The 19,210-nt window shown below is 37.4% G+C and overlaps 1 long non-coding RNA gene across 1 annotated transcript in view; it reads left to right on the top strand.

Moving 5' to 3' along the window:
• Positions 1 to 19,210, top strand: part of LOC132434765 (uncharacterized) — a 79,473-nt gene that overhangs the window by 46,868 nt on the left and 13,395 nt on the right. The gene's annotated exons all lie outside the window — the stretch shown is intronic.

Consider the following 19,210-nt stretch of genomic DNA (forward strand, 5'->3'; position numbering starts at 1 on the left):
ATTCTATATATTTTATTAGGTTTTATATTATAAGTAATATAAACAGACAAATAATTATCTTTTAAAGAGATTAAAAATGAGAAAAATGTATCTTTTGTATTTGTTCACATATTTACCATTTCCAGTAATCCAGTTCCTTGGTGTAGGTCCATTCTATGTTTCTAGGTATGCTTCTAATTGATTAATTTTTTACTGGTTATGGGTTATGATTTCTCATGCCTTTGCACCTGATCAATTTTGACTGGATGCTAGACCTTGTGAATTTTACTGTTGGGCACTGGATTTTATTGTTGGTTGCTGGATTTTGTTGCATTCTTTAAAGAGTGTTGGGTTTGTTCTGGTGTGCAGTTAATTACATCCATTTTATCCTTTCATGGTTTGCCTTTAAGCTTTGTTTTGTGCGGCTTTATTTTGGAACTAATTTAGCTTCACTACTAATTCATGACCCTTTTTTTCAGAGATCACAATTCTTCACCGTCTTTTGTGCAATATCTGAAAATTATGTTTCATATATTTTTCTGGTTTTCTAGTTGTTTACAGTGGGAGGACAACACCCTTTGAAGGTAATCTTTCATGAGTGGAATTAGAAGTCGTATTTTTTTAATATTGATAGAAGGAAAGCCTTTTTTTTTTAAGTTAACTCATTATTAAACTTGTTAATAATGTCTTCTAAATTTTTGAGATTGTTATCAAATTTGAGAAAACCTCTGTCGAATTTCTTCTTGACTTAGCTAAATACTTCCAATACAGTCAATATAAGACATTCGTATCATAATATGACCTTTGGACCTCCATTTTTGTGTCATGATTATGGATGACCTTATACACAGGGTGATAAGAGTATTGCTGGAAGCTAGTCTTGAACTTCCTTGACTAGTTATAATTACTTATACATAAAACGCTGCAGACCATGTAATCCTATCCTACCAAATTCAAGTTAATATATCCCTAATGCAACCTCCTCTTAGCTGGATTCTAATATGCATGTGAACTTGTGTTCCCTTAGCTTCACAGGAATTTTGCCTCTGATTTTACTATCAGCTTTTTTTTTAACATCTTTATTGGAGTATAATTGCTTTACAGTGTTGTGTTAGTTTCTGCTGTATAACAAACTGAATCAGCTACATGCATACCTATATCCCCTTATCCCATCCCTCTTGCATCTCCCTCCCACCTCCTTATCCCACCACTCTGGATGCTCACCAAGCACCGAGCTGATCTCCCTGTGCCATGCAGCTGCTTCCCTCTAGCTATCTATTTTACATTTGGTATTGCACATATGTCAATGCTACTCTCTCACTTCATCCCAGCTCACCCTTTCCCCTCCCTGAGTCCTCAAGTCCATTCCTTACATCTGTGTCCTTATTTCTGTCCTGCCCCTAGGTTCATCAGGACCTTTTCTTTTTTTTTTAGATTCCATATATATGTGTTAGCATACGGTATCCGTTTTTCTCTTTCTGACTTACTTCACTTTGTATGACACACTCTAGGTCCATCTACCTCACTACAAATAACTCAATTTCACTTCTTTTTATGGCTGAATAATATTCCATTGTATATATGTGCCACATACTCTTTATCCATTCATCTGTCAATGGACACCTAGGTAGCTTCCATGTCGTGGTTATTGCAAATAGTTCTGCCATGAACACTGTGGTACATGACACTTTTTGAATTATGGTTTGTTCAGGGTATATGCCCAGTAGTGGGATTGCTGGGTCATATGGTAGTTCTGTTTTTAGTTTTTTAAGGAACCTCCATACTGTTCTCCATAATGGCTGTACCAATTTACATTCCTGCCAACAGTGCAAGAGGGTTCCCTTTTCTCCACACCCTCTCCAGCATTTATTATTTGTAGATTTCTTGATGATAGCCATTCTGACTGGTGTGAGGTGATACCTCATTGTAGTTTTGATTTGCATTTCTCTAATAATTAGTGATGTTGAGCAGCTTTTCTTGTGTTTGTTAGCAATCTGTATATCTTCTTTGGAGAAATGTCTATTTAGATCTTCTGCCCATTTTTGGATTGGGTTGTTTGTTTTTTTGATATGAGCTGCATGAGCTGCTTGTATATTTTGGAGATTAAGCCTTTGTCAGTTGCTTCATTTGCAAATATTTTCTCCCATTCTGAGGGTTGTCTTTTCATCTTGTTTATGGTTTCCTCTGCTGTGCAAAAGCTTTTAAGTTTCATTAGGTCCCATTTGTTTATTTTTGTTTCCATTTCTCTAGGAGGTGGGTCAAAAAGGATCTTGCTGTGATTTATGTCATAGGGGGTTCTCCCTATGTTTTCCTCTATGACTTTTATAGTGTCTGGCCTTAATCTTTAATCTTAATCTTTAATCTTTAATCTTTAATCTTTAATCTTAATCTTTAATCCATTTTGAGTTTATTTTAGTGTGTGGTATTAGGAAGTGTTCTAATTTCATTCTTTAACATGTAGCTGTCCAGTTTTCCCAGCACCACTTATTAAAGAGGCTGTCTTCTCTCCATTGTATACTCTTGCCTCTTTTGTCAAAGATAAGGCGACCATATGTGTGTGGGTTTATCTCTGGGCTTTCTATCCTGTTCCATTGATCTATATGTCTGTTTTTGTGCCAGTACTATACTATCTTGATTACTATAGCTTTGTAGTATAGTCTGAAGTCTGGGAGCCTGATTCCTCCAGCTCCGTTTTTCTTTCTCAAGATTGTTTTCGTTATTTGGGGTCTTTTGTGTTTCCATACAAATTGTGAAATTTTTTGTTCTAGTTCTGTGAAAAATGCCAGTGGTAGTTTGATAGGGATTGTACTGAATCTGTAGATTGCTTTGGGTAATATAGTCATTTTCACAATGTTGATTATTCCAATCCAAGATCATAGTATATCTCTCCATCTGTTAGTATCATCTTTAATTTCTTTCATAGTGTCTTATAGTTTTCTGCATACAGGCCTTTTGTCTCCTTAGGTAGGTTTATTCATAGGTATTTTACTTTTTTATTGCAATGGTAATTGGGAGTGGTTCCTTAATTTCTCTTTCAGATTTTTCGTTGTTAGTGTATAGGAATGCAAGAGATTTCTGTGCATTAATTTTGTATCTTGCTACTTTACCAAATCCATTGATTGGCTCTAGTAGTTTTCTGGTAGCATCTTTAGGATTCTCTATGTATAATATCATATCATCTGCAAACAGTGACAGTTTTACTTCTTCTTTTCCAATTTGGATTCCTTTTATTTCTTTTTCTTCTCTGATTGCTGTGGCTAAAACTTCCAAAACTATGTTCAATAATAGTGGTAAGAGTGGGCACCTTGTCTAGTTCCTGATCTTAGTGAAAATGGTTTCAGTTTTTCACCATTGAGAACGATGTTGGCTGTGGGTTTGTCATATATGGCCTTTATTATGTTGAGGTAGATTTCCTCTATGCCTTACTTTCTGGAGAGTTTTTATCATAAATAGGTGTTAAATTTTGTCAAAAGCTTTTTCTGTATCTCTTGAGATTATCATATGGTTTTTATCCTTCAATTTATTAATATGGTGTATCACATTGATTGATTTGTGAATATTGAAGAATCCTTGCATTCTTCAATGTGGGATAAACCCCACTTGATCATGGTGTATGATCCTTTTAATGTGCTGTTGGATTCTGTTTGCTAGTATTTGTTGAGGATTTTTGCATCTATACTCATCAGAGATATTGGCCTGTAGTTTTCTTTTTTTGTGACATCTTTGTCTGGGTTTGGGAGTGTTCCTCCTTCTGCTATATTTTGGAAGAGTTTGAGAAGGATAGGTGTTAGCTCTTCTCTAAATGTTTGATAGAATTCGCCTGTGAAGCCATCTGGTCCTGAGCTTTTGTTTGTTGGAAGATTTTATATCACAGTTTCAATATCAGGGCTTGTGATTGGTCTGTTTATATTTTCTATTTATTCCTGGTTTAGTCATGGAAGGTTGTGCTTTTCTAAGAATTTGTCCATTTCTTCCAGGTTGTCCATTTTATTGTCATATATTTGCTTGTAGTAATCTCTCATGATCCTTTGTATTTCTGCAGTGTCAGTTATTACTTCTCCTTTTTCATTTCTAATTCTATTGATTTGAGTCTTCTCCCTTTTTTTCTTGATGAGAGTGGCTAATGGTTTATCAATTTTGTTTATCTTCTCAAAGAACCAGCTTTTAATTTTATTGATCTTTGCTATCATTTCCTTCATTTCATTTTCATTTATTTCTGATCTGATCTTTATGATTTCTTTCTTCTGTTATCTTTGGGGTTTTTTTTGTTCTTCTTTCTCTAATTGCTTTAGGTGTAAGGTTAGGTTGTTTATTTGAGATGTTTCTTGTTTCTTGAGGTAGGATTGTATTGCTATAAACTTCCCTCTTATAACTGCTTTTGCTGCATCTCACAGGTTTTGGGTCATCGTGTTTTCATTGTCATTTGTTTCTAGGTATTTTTTGATTTCTTCTTTGATTGCTCCAGTGATCTCTTGGTTATTTAGTAGCATGTTGTTTAGCCTCCATGTGTTTGTATTTTTTACAGGTTTTTCCCTGTAATTGTTATCTAGTCTCATAGTGTTGTCATCGGAAAAGATACTGATATGATTTCAATTTTCTTAAATTTACCAAGGCTTGATTTGTGATCCAAGATATGGTCTATCCTGGAGAATGTTCCATGAGCACTTGAGAAGAAAGTGTATTCTGTGGTTTTTGATGGAATGTCCTATAAATATCGACTAAGTCCATCTTGTTTAATGTGTCATTTAAAGCTTGTGTTTCCTTTGTATTTTCATTTTGGATGATCTGTCTATTGGTTAAAATGGGTGTTAAAGTCCCTTACTATTATTGTGCTACTGTCAATTTCCCCTATTATGTCTGCTAGCATTTGCCTTATGTACTGAGATGCTCCTATGTTGCTCCTATGAGCATAAGCATACTTATGCTCCTATGCATAAGTATTCACAATTGTTATATCTTCTTCTTGGATTGATCCCTAGATAATTATGTAGTGTCTTTTTCTCTTTAATAGTCTTTATTTTATAGTCTATTTTGTCTGATATGAGAATTGCTACTCCAGCTTTCTTTTGCCTTCCATTTGCATGGAATATCTTTATCCATCCCCTCACGTTCAGTCTGTATGTGTCCCTAGGTCTGAAGTGGTCTCTTGTAGACAGCATATGTATGGGTCTTGTTTTTGCATCCATTCAGCCAGTCTGTGTCTTTTAATCCATTTACATTTAAGGTAATTATTGATATGTATGTTCCTATGACAATTTTCTTAATTGTTTTGGGTTTGTTATTGTAGGTCTTTTCATTCTCTTGTGTTTCCTGCCTAGATAAGTTACTTTAGCATTTGTTGTAAAGATGGTTTGGTGGCGCTGAATTCTCTTAACTTTTGCTTCTCTGTATAGGTTTTAAATTCTCCATCGAATCTGAATGAGATCCTTGCTGGGTAGAGTAATCTTGGTTGTAGGTTCTTCCCTTTCATCACTTTAAGTATATCATGCCACTCCCTTCTGGCTTGTAGAGTTTCTGCTGAGAAATCAGCTGTTAACCTTATGGGAGTTCCCTTTCATGTTGTCATTTTTCCCTTGCTGTTTTCAATAATTTTTCTTTGTCTTTCATTTTTGCCAATTTGCTTACTATGTGTCTCGGCGTGTTTCTCCTTGTGTTTATCTTGTATGGGACTCTGTGTTTCCTGGACTTGATTGACTATTTCCTTTCCCATGTTATGGAAGTTTTCAACTATAATCTCTTCAAATATTTCTCAGACCCTTTCTTTTTCTCTTCTTCTGGGACCCTTATAACTCGAATATTGGTGTGTTTAATGTGTCGCAGAGGTCTCTGAGACTGTCCTCAATTCTTTTCATTCGTTTTTATTTATTCTGCTCCCTGGCAGTTTTTTCCCCCATTTTATCTACCAGCTCACTTATCCATCCTTCTGCCTCAGTTATTCTGTTATTGATTCCTTCTAGAGTATTTTTAATTTCAGTAATTGTGTTGTTCATCACTGTTTGTTTGCTCATTTGTTCTTCTAGATCCTTGTTAAATGTTTCTTATATTTTCTACATTCTGTTTCTGAGATTTTGGATCATCTTTATTATCATTACTCTGAATTCTTTTTCAGGTAGCTTGCCTATTTCATCTTCATTTATTTATTCTTGCAGGTTTTTTATCTTGCTCCTTCGTCTCTAACAAATTTTTTTGTCATTTCTTTTTTTTTTATTTTTGATGGTGGTGCTGTATTCCTGTCTTACTGGTTGTTTGTCCTGAGACATTCAGCACTGGAGTTTGCTAGCAGTTGGATAGAGATGGGTCTTGGTGATGAGATGAGGACCTCCAAGAGGCCTCACTCTGACTGATATTTCCTGGGGTCTGTGGTTCTCTGTCAGTCCAGCAGTTTGGCCTCGGAGCTCCCACCACAGGAGCTTGGGCCCAACCTCCAGCCTGGGAACCAAGGTCCCACTAGTTTCATTGTGTGGTTAAAAAAAAAAAAAAAAAAAAAAGGAATAAAGAAAAAAAAAAGGAGCAGTACAATATGAAAGAATAAAAAACAAAATAAAACTAGAAAGATAAAAAATATATTAGGAAAAATGATACTATAATTGAAACAACTGCAACAAGGTAAAATAAAACCACAACAGAAAAAGAAAAAAAGGGGGGGGGGCAGGGACAAACCATAAGGAGAGATCACTAACAAAGTATAAAGAATAAAATAAAATTAGAATAATAAAAGATTTATTATGAAAAATAAAAATATGAAAGAATCAGCAACGATGAATCAATAAGGTTAAACAGAGCCCCAGTCTAAAAGAGGAAAAAAGAAAAGGAAAAAAATAAAAAAATAAAAAGCCTTGGCTATGGGGGAGGAGTGTAGGCAGGGGTGGAACTTAGGCAGGGGTGGGGTTTAGGGTGGGACAGGACCTAGGTGGGTGGGGGGTGACGTTTGAGCATGGGGCAGGACCTCTGCTTAGGATCTGTGCAGAAGGGAATTGGCAGCACGTGGAAAGGAGGGCCTCTGGAGTGGGGAGTTCCAGAGTTTGGAGGTAGGGTCCTGAGTGAGGGTGTGTGGGTAGGGTTTAGGCCCAGCGTGTTGGAGGGGGTCTCCGACGGGGTCTCCGAGTGTAGAGGTAGGGCCCTGAGTGGGGGTGTAGGGGTGTGGCTTGGGCTCTGCACCACAGGAGGGAGGCTCTGAACGCAGAGGATTAAACCTGGGAGCCCAAGAGGCTCCCTGGTGCCTAAGTGGACAGGGAAAGCACTGGCCCCGCTCCCTTCCATTCCTTCGTGCCCCTCCCCCACCATCTCCCCCAGGGTCTCCCCCGTCCCCAGTGGACCCCTAACCGTGGGTGAGTCCTGCTGGGTGTAGGAACTCCTCCCCTCCCCCAGCCACCCCTCAGGGGTGCTGATCCCAGAGGTCCGGCCTTTACTTTTGCTTCCCTTTCCCTCCCTCCCACTCCCTCAGGACCCCCATGGCTGGAGGGGGCCTAGATGGGCAGAGGATCAGGCCCGGGAATCTCAACAGGTTCCTGGGGGTCCAAGTGGGGAGGGGAAACCAGGCCACGCTCCCTTTTGATCCTCTGCTCTCCCAATGGTTCTCCAATTTCCCCCTTCAGGTGTGGGAAATCTTCCCCTCCACCAGCCACCCCTCTGGGCACCAGTCCGGTCCCGCCTCCACTTCTCCTCCCCCTCACTTCCCCCTACACCCCACGTCCTACCTGGTTGCTGGGGGCTCCTCTTGTCCCCTTAGGTGTCCGTGGTCCCCCCACTGGTGTCTGGTAGGTGCCCTAGTTGTGAGGAGATGTGAATTCTGCGTTATCCTAGTACACCATCTTGACTCCACCCCTACCATCAGTTTTTTAAATGCATGATCATTCTATATTATATACAGACTGTAAGGTTTTGGAATTAGCATTCAGGACTAAAATCTTGAACTGGAAAAAAATTCTTCTTTTGGCACTAAAAATGGGAATCAGGAACATGTTTTTGGTGTGATTCTTTTTCACAGCTGTCTGATGCTGACAAAAATCAGTTACGTACTAAGTTTCCCCACTTCTGTAGAAAAAAAAATGGATTTACTAAAGATTTGAATTGAGAAAAAAAATCCAGCCTTTTTTTGCAATACATAATCTTCACGATTGCAAAACAAAAACAAATAAGCAAATACCTTGATGCAAAAGTAGAAAGTAGTCATTTGTTTTTACTTTTATACACAGTAAGTGGTGTAGTTCTTATATGTTTGTTGTCTCATCTGTTTGCCCCAATACATCACTTAGAAATAATGAGGTTATAAACTTGATTTTCATAGCAAGGTTTGCTGCACTGTAGCTCCCCTAAAGTAATTGGGCTTTTATTAGTTTTTATTGTAAGTATTCTATTTTTAACTGTATTTATATGAACTGTTTATTAATATTTTTCTCTTTTAGAAAATGCTGAGAATTTCTTTTTGTAAAGAAATGCTTTCTTTTTTTTTAAAAAAACTTTATCTATATGCTAACAGTCTCTGTGTTTTATTTATTTATTTATTTTAATTTATTTATTTAATTTATTTATTTTTGTCTGCGTTGGGTCTTTGCTGCTGCGCGTGGGCTTTCTCTAGTTGCGGTGAGCAGGGGTTACTCTTCATTGCAGTGCGCGGGCTTCTCACTGTGGTGGCTTCTCTTCTTGTGGAGAACGGGTTCTAGGCTCATGGGCACATGGGCTCTGGCAGTTGGTGCTCATGGGCTCTAGAGCGTAGGCTCAGTAGTTGTGGCACACAGGCTTTGTTACTCCGCAGCATATGAGATCTTCCTGGACCAGGGCTCGAACCCGTGTCCCCTGCATCGGCAGGCAGCTTCTTAACCAGTGTGCCACCAGGGAAGTCCAAGTCTCCATGTTTTAGGTATGGTTGAGCCAAGTTCCTCATAAAGGACAAAAGGCTTTTTCTTTGTGCACTAAGTAGCAACACCCAGAGTATAGTAATGTCTGGCTGCTGTTAGGAAGTTTAGAATTCTTTTCCTGTTTTGAATGTTCATTCCTGTTTTGAATTGTTGACTAAGAATACAGACTCATTGGCAGTCTTTTGCTTCTGGATTTCAAGTAACTGAAATTGACTGTCTGTTGTAAGCATAATAGTGAAGGATTCAAAAGAGCTACTGATACCTTTGAGAATAATAAGATTTAAATGCATGAAAAGATAAAATGCTGAGGTGGAGTTCAGAGAAGGGAGAGATCCTTATGACCTCAGGTAAATTCTAAAACTTAAGCTGGGCTTTGAAGGTTGAATAGAATTTGAAGAAGGGCATTCCATTGGGCAAGCAAAAACACCCGATAAGTGTAAAGGTAACAAAGTAGGAATATGCAGTCTCCTGCTGAATTAAATAAAATTAAAGTCTCCTTTAATTTTATTTAATTCAGCAACATTTATCAAAAGTTTATTCTCTTATGAGTATTTTGCTAATTAAGAGATACAAAGATAAATAAAGAATGGCCTTTACAACCTCATAGAATTTATCAGTCTGGGAAGTGGAAAATGACATGGGCACAACTACTACAAGAGAATGGATTTCTATGAATAAAATTTTATCATAACCTTTACTTAAATGCTTGAGCAACAGACCTGGAGTCAGAAAGATCTAGGTTTAAAATGTAGCTGTGTCTCTTCCTAACTGTATAAGCCTGGGCTCATTTGAGTCTTAATTTCATCCATGTCTGTCTTCCATTGCAATTCACAGATATAACTGAAAATGCTTTACCAGCAAACTCATTCCCAGGAGGTCAGAAAGCACTGCACTACCATCAGTATAGAGCCTAAGCAGCTTTCCTACCACAGATTTTGTTTCCTGTGCTCTATAAATACTCCGTGAGGCCACATTTACCCAAGTCCAGATTATTGGACTCCAGTTCTTACTACTGTCTACAGGCATTGCCCATTCTCTATCACCAACTAAATTAGATTTCATTGACCCTGACTATTCTCAGAGCCACACCTTATTTACCATTCCTTTGGAAGTAAGTAGCTCACTAGACTGCCCTAAGAGATCAGGGTCTTGTTAGTTGAGTTTCCTTTAGCCTGTCACCGGTGAAGTTTACCTGTCTTGGTTTTCCTAGGACTGAGGGGATTACTGGGACATGGGAATTTCAGTGCTAAACTGGGAAAATCCCAGCTGAAGCAGGATAAATTGGTCATCCTACCACCAGTGTGGTCCAGACCTCTCTCCTATTCCTCTAGCCCTTGTTGCTGAAGTCTCAACATATCTTCAGCTTAATCCAAGTTTAATAGTCTTCTTTAATAATCTTAAAACTTTGAGGATTAAAAGATATCTTATATATATATATATATATATATATATATATATATATATATATATACACATATATATATAAAATAACTGAGTTCTCAGAGTATACTGGTGGGTACTGAGTGAGAATGCCAAGTCAGTTTCAAATTAAAAGCAATACTAGGTTTACAAATTAGAACACCCTGGCACTCAAAAAAAATTCAGGGACCAGGAAAGGAAGTGAAATGGTTTAAGTGACAGGTTTATATTATGTCATAGATAAAGCTGAAAAGTAGGTTTTGACCAAGAATTGTTTTTTCTTGTACGTGTATATGTTCATGTTTGTGCACATGCACGCATGCACATGGATATATATGCATGCCTGTATGTGTATGTTTGGGGGGTTAAATGCTATGAAAAAATGTTGGAAAAATCAGTAGAATTAAGGCAATAACTAGATATAACAGGTAAGGAGTAGCTTAATAACTGGAAGAATTAATTAATTAATAGAATATGCTTAATTTTATTTTTATCATAAACTTAAGCAAGCCGTTAGATGTTTTTATTACATATCTATGAGATTACAGTATAAGATAATGTCTGATACAAACTCAAATCAGATAACTGGTTATTTCTAACTTAATACATCAATATTGCACAGGGAATTTTGAGATGCATTGTGTATTTGTCAGAAGTAGGGAAAGAAAGAAGATGACTAGATGCTTTTATTTAGAGCATGTGGGCAACTGATTTTTTTAAATGAGTCTTAAATATCTTCAAATTTTTTATATTGTTTTTCTTGACAACCTTATAATAATTGGTCTTTTCTTGCATTTGATGACAGACTAAACACACTACAACCACTGATTCCTTTCCATAAATGATTTTATAAAATGAAAATATCCCTCAATAGTCAATGAAATGAGTTTCCTAATTTAAAGCTTTTTTTTTTTTCACTTAGAAATAATTATCTATGCTTGAGACTTTCTCACAAGAATTTCTCTATAAAGGAAATGGTACTCTCACTTTGAGGTCCCCAACTAGATTAAAACTACCTTAGGGAAGGGATCATGTCTCTACTTCCGTCCCCATTTTCATGCAGACACTTATGAAATGCTTAGAATTCTGTTGATGTTCACAAAACTGCCTTTTCTATTGTAGTGATTGGGAAGCAAGAAGATCTGAGGGGACAAAAAATGCAGCAGTAGTTATACTACGTGGGTTTGGGCTTCTGAATCAGTCTCAGGGTGCATATCAGATAATCAGAATAGTAAATTTTGAATCCACAAATTTAGGGGGTTTCTATTACCATATTTGTAGTCCACAGTCATCAGCAAGTATAGTATATAGAGTAAATGCTGAACACACAGTTATTGATAGGTGGATCAAATCCACTCATTCAACAAATATTTATAGGGTGTCTTTTATATGTGAGGCATATTTCTCATTACTAAGGATATAGTAAAAATACCTAGGCTATCGAGTTTAGATTCTAGGAGGGTGCCAGACCAAAAGAAAAAGAGAAACAAGTAAATGCACAATACGTCAGATTGTGATAAGTACTCTGAATAATTTAAAACAGGGTAAGGAAGTTAGGGCGTGATTGGGAGTAAAGGGTGTGGGCCTGCTGTTTGAGATAAGGTGTCAAGCAAAGGCTCACTGAAAAGGTGACATTTGAGCAGGCACCTGAAGGAAGGAGAGAGTCTGCCTTGAAGGTATCTGAGGAAGAACTGTCCAGGCAGAGTGGATGGGTACCAAGGTCCAAGGCAGAATTGCTTGGATATTCAAGGAATAGCAAGGAGGTTAGTCTGGTAGAAGCAGGGGGAGAAAGGGGAGAGAGGCAGGAGATGAGGTCAGAGAGCTGGGGGCAGGGTGGCAGATCTTACAGCGTTTAACAGGTTAAAGTAGGTGTTGGGACATTTGTTACCAGTGAGATACCTTTGGAAGCAAAGGTTGCATTTTCAATTCAAGCACCCTCAAACCAAATTGCCACAAGACTTGTGTTACCAAATTAAGTAGACCAATTTCCATTTTGAATTATTTTTTGAACTTACATGGATCATGCTGTAAGCTTATTGTTATTGACCATTTCTCAGATTTTTATCTTTCACATCTAAAAATATTTGGCTGAAGTTTTTAGCAAATCAGGGCCAATACTTTTGTAAACCCACGGTACGTTATAGAGAGTTTCAAATAGCAGAAAGCCTGTTCTGTTAGCTAGAATATTTTCATTTACTTCAGTTATTTATTCAGCAAGCATTTACTTTGTACCTACTGTATTCCAGGAATTGTGTTAGTTGGGAACAAAGATGTATAAAGGCTCTTTCCTTAAAGAGCTCACAGTCAAATAGGTGAAGCAGACTCACAAATAAATAATTGTACTATGATATGGCAAGTGCCTAGTACTTAGTAGGTGCTTGTTAGATACTTAACAAGTATCTGATTGATAAATAATGGTAGCACTAAGAAGGAAGTATTTAGTTCTGTTTGAGGAAGTCAGGGAAGGAGAAATGATTTATAGTCAACCATCAACTTCATGAGGATAGGACATTGTCTGCCTCTAGTACAGTATCAAGCAAATTATGGGTGCTCAGTAAAAGTTTATTGAATGGATGAATGAATGACTAGATGAGGAGATGGTTGAGCAGCGTCTGAAGAAGGAATAGATTTGTTTGGGAGGCAGGTGCGCATTTGCTGGCAAAGAGAACAATGTGTGTAAAAGGTATGGAGATGTGGAAAAGCTTAATTCTATCCCAGTAATAATTTTAGATTTCCATTTAAAGTACTCTGCCAAGTCCACACTTGAGACATAATTATTTATACACATGCTTCTTTATGGTGTATTTCTTATGAATTTGTATGCATCTAGAAACTTCCTAAAACATTATCAGTCTATATGTATATTAGCCAGTTGAAATAGTTACATTTTTAGTACAAAAAACTTCTTTGTTTGTTGCCCAATTTCTTTTTTAAAAAGTATACTTGTAAGAACAACTCTGAAATCAGAACAGATAATATTATCCTAACAATACAAAGATTAATTCACCTGGGCAAACTTAGTGGGGAAAAAATATCAGATTTTGCCACACAGTAAAATGTACCATTTTGTTCATTAGTTGTGCAGTCAAACTTCATCAAGGTATAACAAGCCCTGGGAGTGATTTCTATTGAATGACAAAAGAAGTGGAATAAAATTCATTTAAAACTGGTTCACACCAGCTCTCCTGCATGTACTATAAACTGCTAAGATCAAGTCACAGAACATTATTTTAAGGAGAAAGGGTTTAGTGAACCCTAGAAATTGGGTTTGATTTATGCCAGAAAATCTGCCTTTTCACTGCTGAGATTTCTATGGAAGAAAGCCACAGTCTTTTACCAAATGGTTTCTAAGGAAACGCCTTATAGCACAGCATCTGAAAACAATTTGGTTGTTAATGAGAAATGGTTCTCACGATGGTGGGAAAGTGTTGACTGAAAGAAAAGGCTTCTAGATTTGGCAGTCAGTCTGTAAAAAGTGTTTACTGTTCTACAGTTACGTTCCTGAAATTTCTACATAGATTAAATATTTGTACATCTTATTTCACAGCTGTTCTTGCTTGTAAATATATTCTTTAAAGGAGAAATAGAAGAGTTTTTGTGCTAAAAATACTTGAACTTGCAAATATATTCAGACAAGTTGCTTCCCAGAATCTGTGTGCTCCCTCATTTTTTCCAATCTGTTTTGGAATTCCAGCATGCTAGAATTCATATACATTTGGCATTGAATTATAAGTACATAAAATTAATTTACAACATAAAAGTCTTCCAAAAATCCTGAGATACAGTGAGATATTTATATATTCTTTAAATCTACTTTAAAAATACATTCTGAAATGTCCCATAAGTTGTATGTATTTTACTTCTTTTAAGTTCTTCCTCAAAAGAAATTATTTACAATATTTTAACAATAATCCCTTTATAATAATTTCAAGATTAAATTTTAATATCTAATAATGCACTAAACCTTGTAGTTAAAATAATAAATGCTAGGATATACACTAATTTCTCTAAATGTACTTATTGAATTCAGGTTCCAAAATAAACATACCTATATTTCCTTGATAACCTTTAAGTTATAAACCCAAAAGAAGAAATTTATACAATAATTTCAAATAGATTTTCATCTGTGGCATGATTCAGAAACACGAATGAATATACGACAGGAACCCAAAGAGTAACCACCACGAGTTCGGAGGAAAATACTTAGAAATACTTCTGGTATTAAAAGTTTGTGACTCAGTGTAAAAATGTAAAACTCAGTTATTGTCACTTGAAAGCCTATGGGTGCATCACTTTGCCATGGCTGTTAACTGTCCATCTGTCCCTTGGTATGTTTTTCTGTTTAGACTTTTGTACAAGGCAGAGTTGCCAAGAGTCTTCTTGTTGTCTTCAGTTGTTTTCCTCATTTGACCCTACCTCCTCCCTCTTTCTTCCCTGGTCTTTGAATTTCTTCCACTTTGGGCAGCTGCTTTCATTTGCAGCTCTGCTTTGGGCAGGGGAAAAATTCTGCCAACAAAAACAGGAAAAATAAGAAAACAAGAAGGACTACAAGTGCTCTGCATGTGTTGCAGCTCTCTGGCAGCCCACTTTGGGGTCTTTCCACTCATTGGGTAGCAAACTGAGAAGGGATCGGCTGCTGGAGACTAACTCAAAGTGACCAGAGACTATCCCAGAGGACTTTTTTTCTCATCTAAGAAAACAAACACAGGGACTTCCCTGGTAGCACAGTAGTTAAGAATCTGCCTGCCAATGCAGGGGACATAGGTTCGAGCCCTGGTCCGGGAAGATCCCACATGCCATGGAGCAAATAAGCTCGGGCGCCACAACTACCGAGCCCGCGCGCCTAGAGCCCGTGCTCTGCAACAAGAGAAGCCACCGCAATGAGAAGCCCGCGCACTGCAACGAAAAGTAGCCCCCGCTTATGGCCACTAGAGATAGCCCACACGCAGCAACGAAGACCCAAAGCAGCCAAAAATAAATAAATTAAATAAATTTAAAAAAAAGAAAAGAAAACAAACACAGAAATCGTTTGTGTTGAAAGAAGTTGGAAGGTGTTATATTTTATGTTTACTCACCCAGTCCATACTCTGAGAGCATATAATCTCCATTCAGTTTGGTCAGACCTATACTATTGTCAATATTGCTTGGTTACAATAATAATTTATATATTATTTTTGATTGTGACATTTAGAGGGAGGCAATATGACCTTCTTTTCTATTCTCCCTTATTCCCTATACTACAGAAACTCAGAGGGCAGAAACTTCTTTATTTACCTTTCTCAGAGTGGTATATTATAGACAAACATGTATATGAGAGTATTTCGTAAATATTAGTCCATGAAGAGAAAGAAGCTGTTTTATTGAGCAGTGATACCCTTCTTCATGTAACAAATCTCTAAAGAATGCACTATTTTGTGATAAGGTGCTAGGCCGTTGGGAACACAGCAATGAATAAGACAAGAGACCATGTCCTCCAGAAGATCTCAGTCTAGAGGAGGGGAGGAATATGTACAAGAGAAATTATAATACAATTTTGTATAAATGAGCAAATAATGTTCTTATTGGAACACTTAATTTCTGAAATTGATAGAACTTACCAATTACATGAAAACACATGGAAAGTGCTTAGTATAGTACCTGGCAAATTGAAAGCACTCAAAAGATGTTAACTATCTTCATTATCATTATCGTCTTTACCTTTCCTATTTCAGTATTCTCATGCCAATATTGAGTACAAATCTAACCCTTCCATGTTTGACCTTTTTCAATCTCACTAACAGAAGTCAATGTATCTTCTAGTAGAAATGAAATGTCTCATGTGTTAGCATTCCATTGTAACTTATGTTCAACCACAGTTCCTAAATATCACACGTGGTGATAAACAAGATATATGAAAAATTGTCTGTTAGCTGAGAGAAAATGGAAGGCTTTTTATTTTACTTCCACATTTCCATTTCGGTAGCTTTTCATTTTTGGAAAATATGTACTCAACTGTATAATGAAACTTTTTTATTTAAACGAGGCAGGGTTTGGTGGGTTTGGCTCTGGTTGACTGTCTTATGCTGTCATTAATACTCAGTTAACTTCTGAATATTAGAGGGGTTCCTCAACCTTAGCACTATGGACATTTTTGGCCAGGTAAATTTTTGTTGTGTGGAGGTGACCAGTGCATTATAGGATGTTTGGCAGCATCCCTAGCCTCTACCCTCTAGGTGACAGCCCCCTGGTATTTGTGACCCCCCAAAATGACCACAGATAATGTCAAATGTCCCCTGGGGGACAAAATCATCCCTAATTGAGAACCACAGCTTTTGATCATCTGGCCATTGATTTTATGCCTATGGGAAATTGCAGATTGACCACGGTGCAGCTTTTCTTCCAGTATGTGTGGGTCTTCAGTCAGCTGTGCTCCTTCATACATTCAGTGCCTAATTTGTGAGAGGTACTGGCAAACCAAGATGAGTAAGTTTACCCTTGCCCTGTAGTAGCTCTTGTCTCAAAATTTGTAAATTAAGTTGATTCTTTAGGTTTTGTAAACGTACCAAGTGATTCTTAGTAACACTTTGAAGCAGTGCCTTGGACTTATTAGCTAGCTGTAATAAGTATCCCAAATCAGGTATTACTATGTGGTATCAAAATACTTCCATAGGCATGGACAACCCCCTATAATATTCTATAAATTTTCATTGAAATTTCTTTGTTTCTCGTGCATGGAATAAATTGAAATTCATAGCTTTGTTTTACTACTGAGATACTGAATTATTTATTTTTTATGTTTATTAAGTCTTTTTCCTCTAAATCTTTTATAAATGAACACTTGTGTTATGGGTTTGCAGGATAATAACAGCACCTGTCCTGATACATAGAATTCTTATTGTTTGGACAGCTGTCTACACTCTGGACATTTGTGCATGCACATTCAACTTTGAAAGAATAATTGTGTGATAAAAAAGATCTTATATACTGTAACTGAAGCTAAACTGAATGTTCATATTTTCAAGGATATAAAAACCTTAAAAAGTAATAATGCTAAATCCTATAATTGAACATTATGATTCATTTAAAATCAAGTATAGAGCAACATACAACATAATATTTAATACTGAATTTGAACTGATGTCAGGCTAATATAGTTAAAATAGTTAAACAGTAATATAAAAAACTACTCTCTAGCAGTGTAGCATCTTCCTGGCATTTATCTAGCCCTTTGTATATGCTTAAGGGATTCACCTCTTAATTCATAAAGCTGTATTAAGAATCTGAATTTTATGGTTCTCTATGTGTTACTAATAAAGAAACTTCAATGATGAATAGTTGTTTTTACTTTTAGTATTTCATTTATCACTGAAGTCTACTATGGAGATTTTTATTTTATAAATCTAGTGTTGCTATACACATATACTTATATGGACATATATAAGCTACTGTTATTGAGTGCTTACCAAATACCAAGAACCATGCTAAATATTTAGTCTAAGAACCTTAGCAAGAGTTACACAGTCAGTTCCAGAACATGAATCTGAACCCACCCTTGTCTGGCACCAGTGTTCATTTTCTTAATCATTACACCATATGGCGCCATTCAGCATTGTATGAGCACGAAAAGAAATGTATATTTCATTCAAAAGAATGAAACTGGAGATTGGTTCAAGATGGCAGAGTAGAAGGACGTGCCCTCACTCCCTCTCGTGAGAGAACCAGAATCACAACTAACTGCTGAACAATCAACAACCGGAAGACACTGGAACTCACCAAAAAAGATACCCCACATCCAAAGACAAAGGAGAAGACACAATGAGACGGTAGGAGGGGCATATTCACAATCAAATCAAATCCCATAACTTCCGGGTTGGTGACTCACCACCTGGAGAACACTTATACCACAGAAGTCCACCCACTGGAGTGGAGGTTCTGAGCCCCACGTCAGGCTTCCAAACCGGGTGGTCCCACAAAAGGAGGAGGAATTCCTAGAGAATCAGACTTTGAAGGCTAGAGGGAGTTGATTGCAAGACTTCAACAGGACTGGGGGAAACAGAGTCTCCACTCTTGGGGGACACACACAAAGTAGTGTGTGCATCAGGACCCAGGAGAAGGAGCAGTGACCCCATAGGAGACTGAACCAGACCTACCTGCTAGTGATGGAGGGTCTCATGAAGAGGCGGGGGGTGGCTGTGTCTCACTGTGAGGGCAAGGACACTGGCAGCAGAAATTCTGGGAAGTACTCCTTGGCGAGCCCTCCCAGAGTCCACCATTAGCCCCACCAAAGACCACGGTAGGCTCCAGTGTTGGGTCGCCTCAGGCCAAAAAACCAACAGGGAAGGGACCCAGCTCCACTCATCAGCAGACAAGCGGATTAAAGTTTTACTGAGCTCTGCCCCCCAGAGCAACAGCCAGCTCTACCAACCACCAGTCCCTCCCATCAGGAAACGTGCACAAGCCTCTTAGATAGCCTCATCCACCAGAGGGCAGACAGCAAAAGCAAGAGAACTATAATCCTGCCGCCTGTGGAACTAAAACCACATTCACAGAAAGATAGACAAGATGAAAAGGCAGAGGGCTATATACCAGATGAAGGAACAAGAAAAAACCCCAGAAAAACAACTAAATGAAGTGGAAAAACTTCCAGAAAAAGAATTCAGAATAATGATAGTGAAGATGATCCAGGACCTCGGAAAAAGAATGGAGACAAAGACGGAGAAGATAAAAGAAATGTCTAACAAAGACCTAGCAGAATTAAAGAACAAACAAACAGAGATAAATAATACAATAACTGAAATGAGAACTACACTAGAAGGAATCAATAGCAGAATAAGTGAGGCAGAAGAACGGATAAGTGACCTGGAAGACAAAATGGGGGAATTCACTGCTGTGGAACAGAATAAAGAAAAAATAATGAAAAGAAATGAAGACAGCCTAAGAGACCTCTGGGAAAACATTAAATGCAACAACGTTCA

Source organism: Delphinus delphis, chromosome 1, assembly GCF_949987515.2.
Source record: "Delphinus delphis chromosome 1, mDelDel1.2, whole genome shotgun sequence".
Taxonomy (NCBI): Eukaryota; Metazoa; Chordata; class Mammalia; order Artiodactyla; family Delphinidae; genus Delphinus; species Delphinus delphis.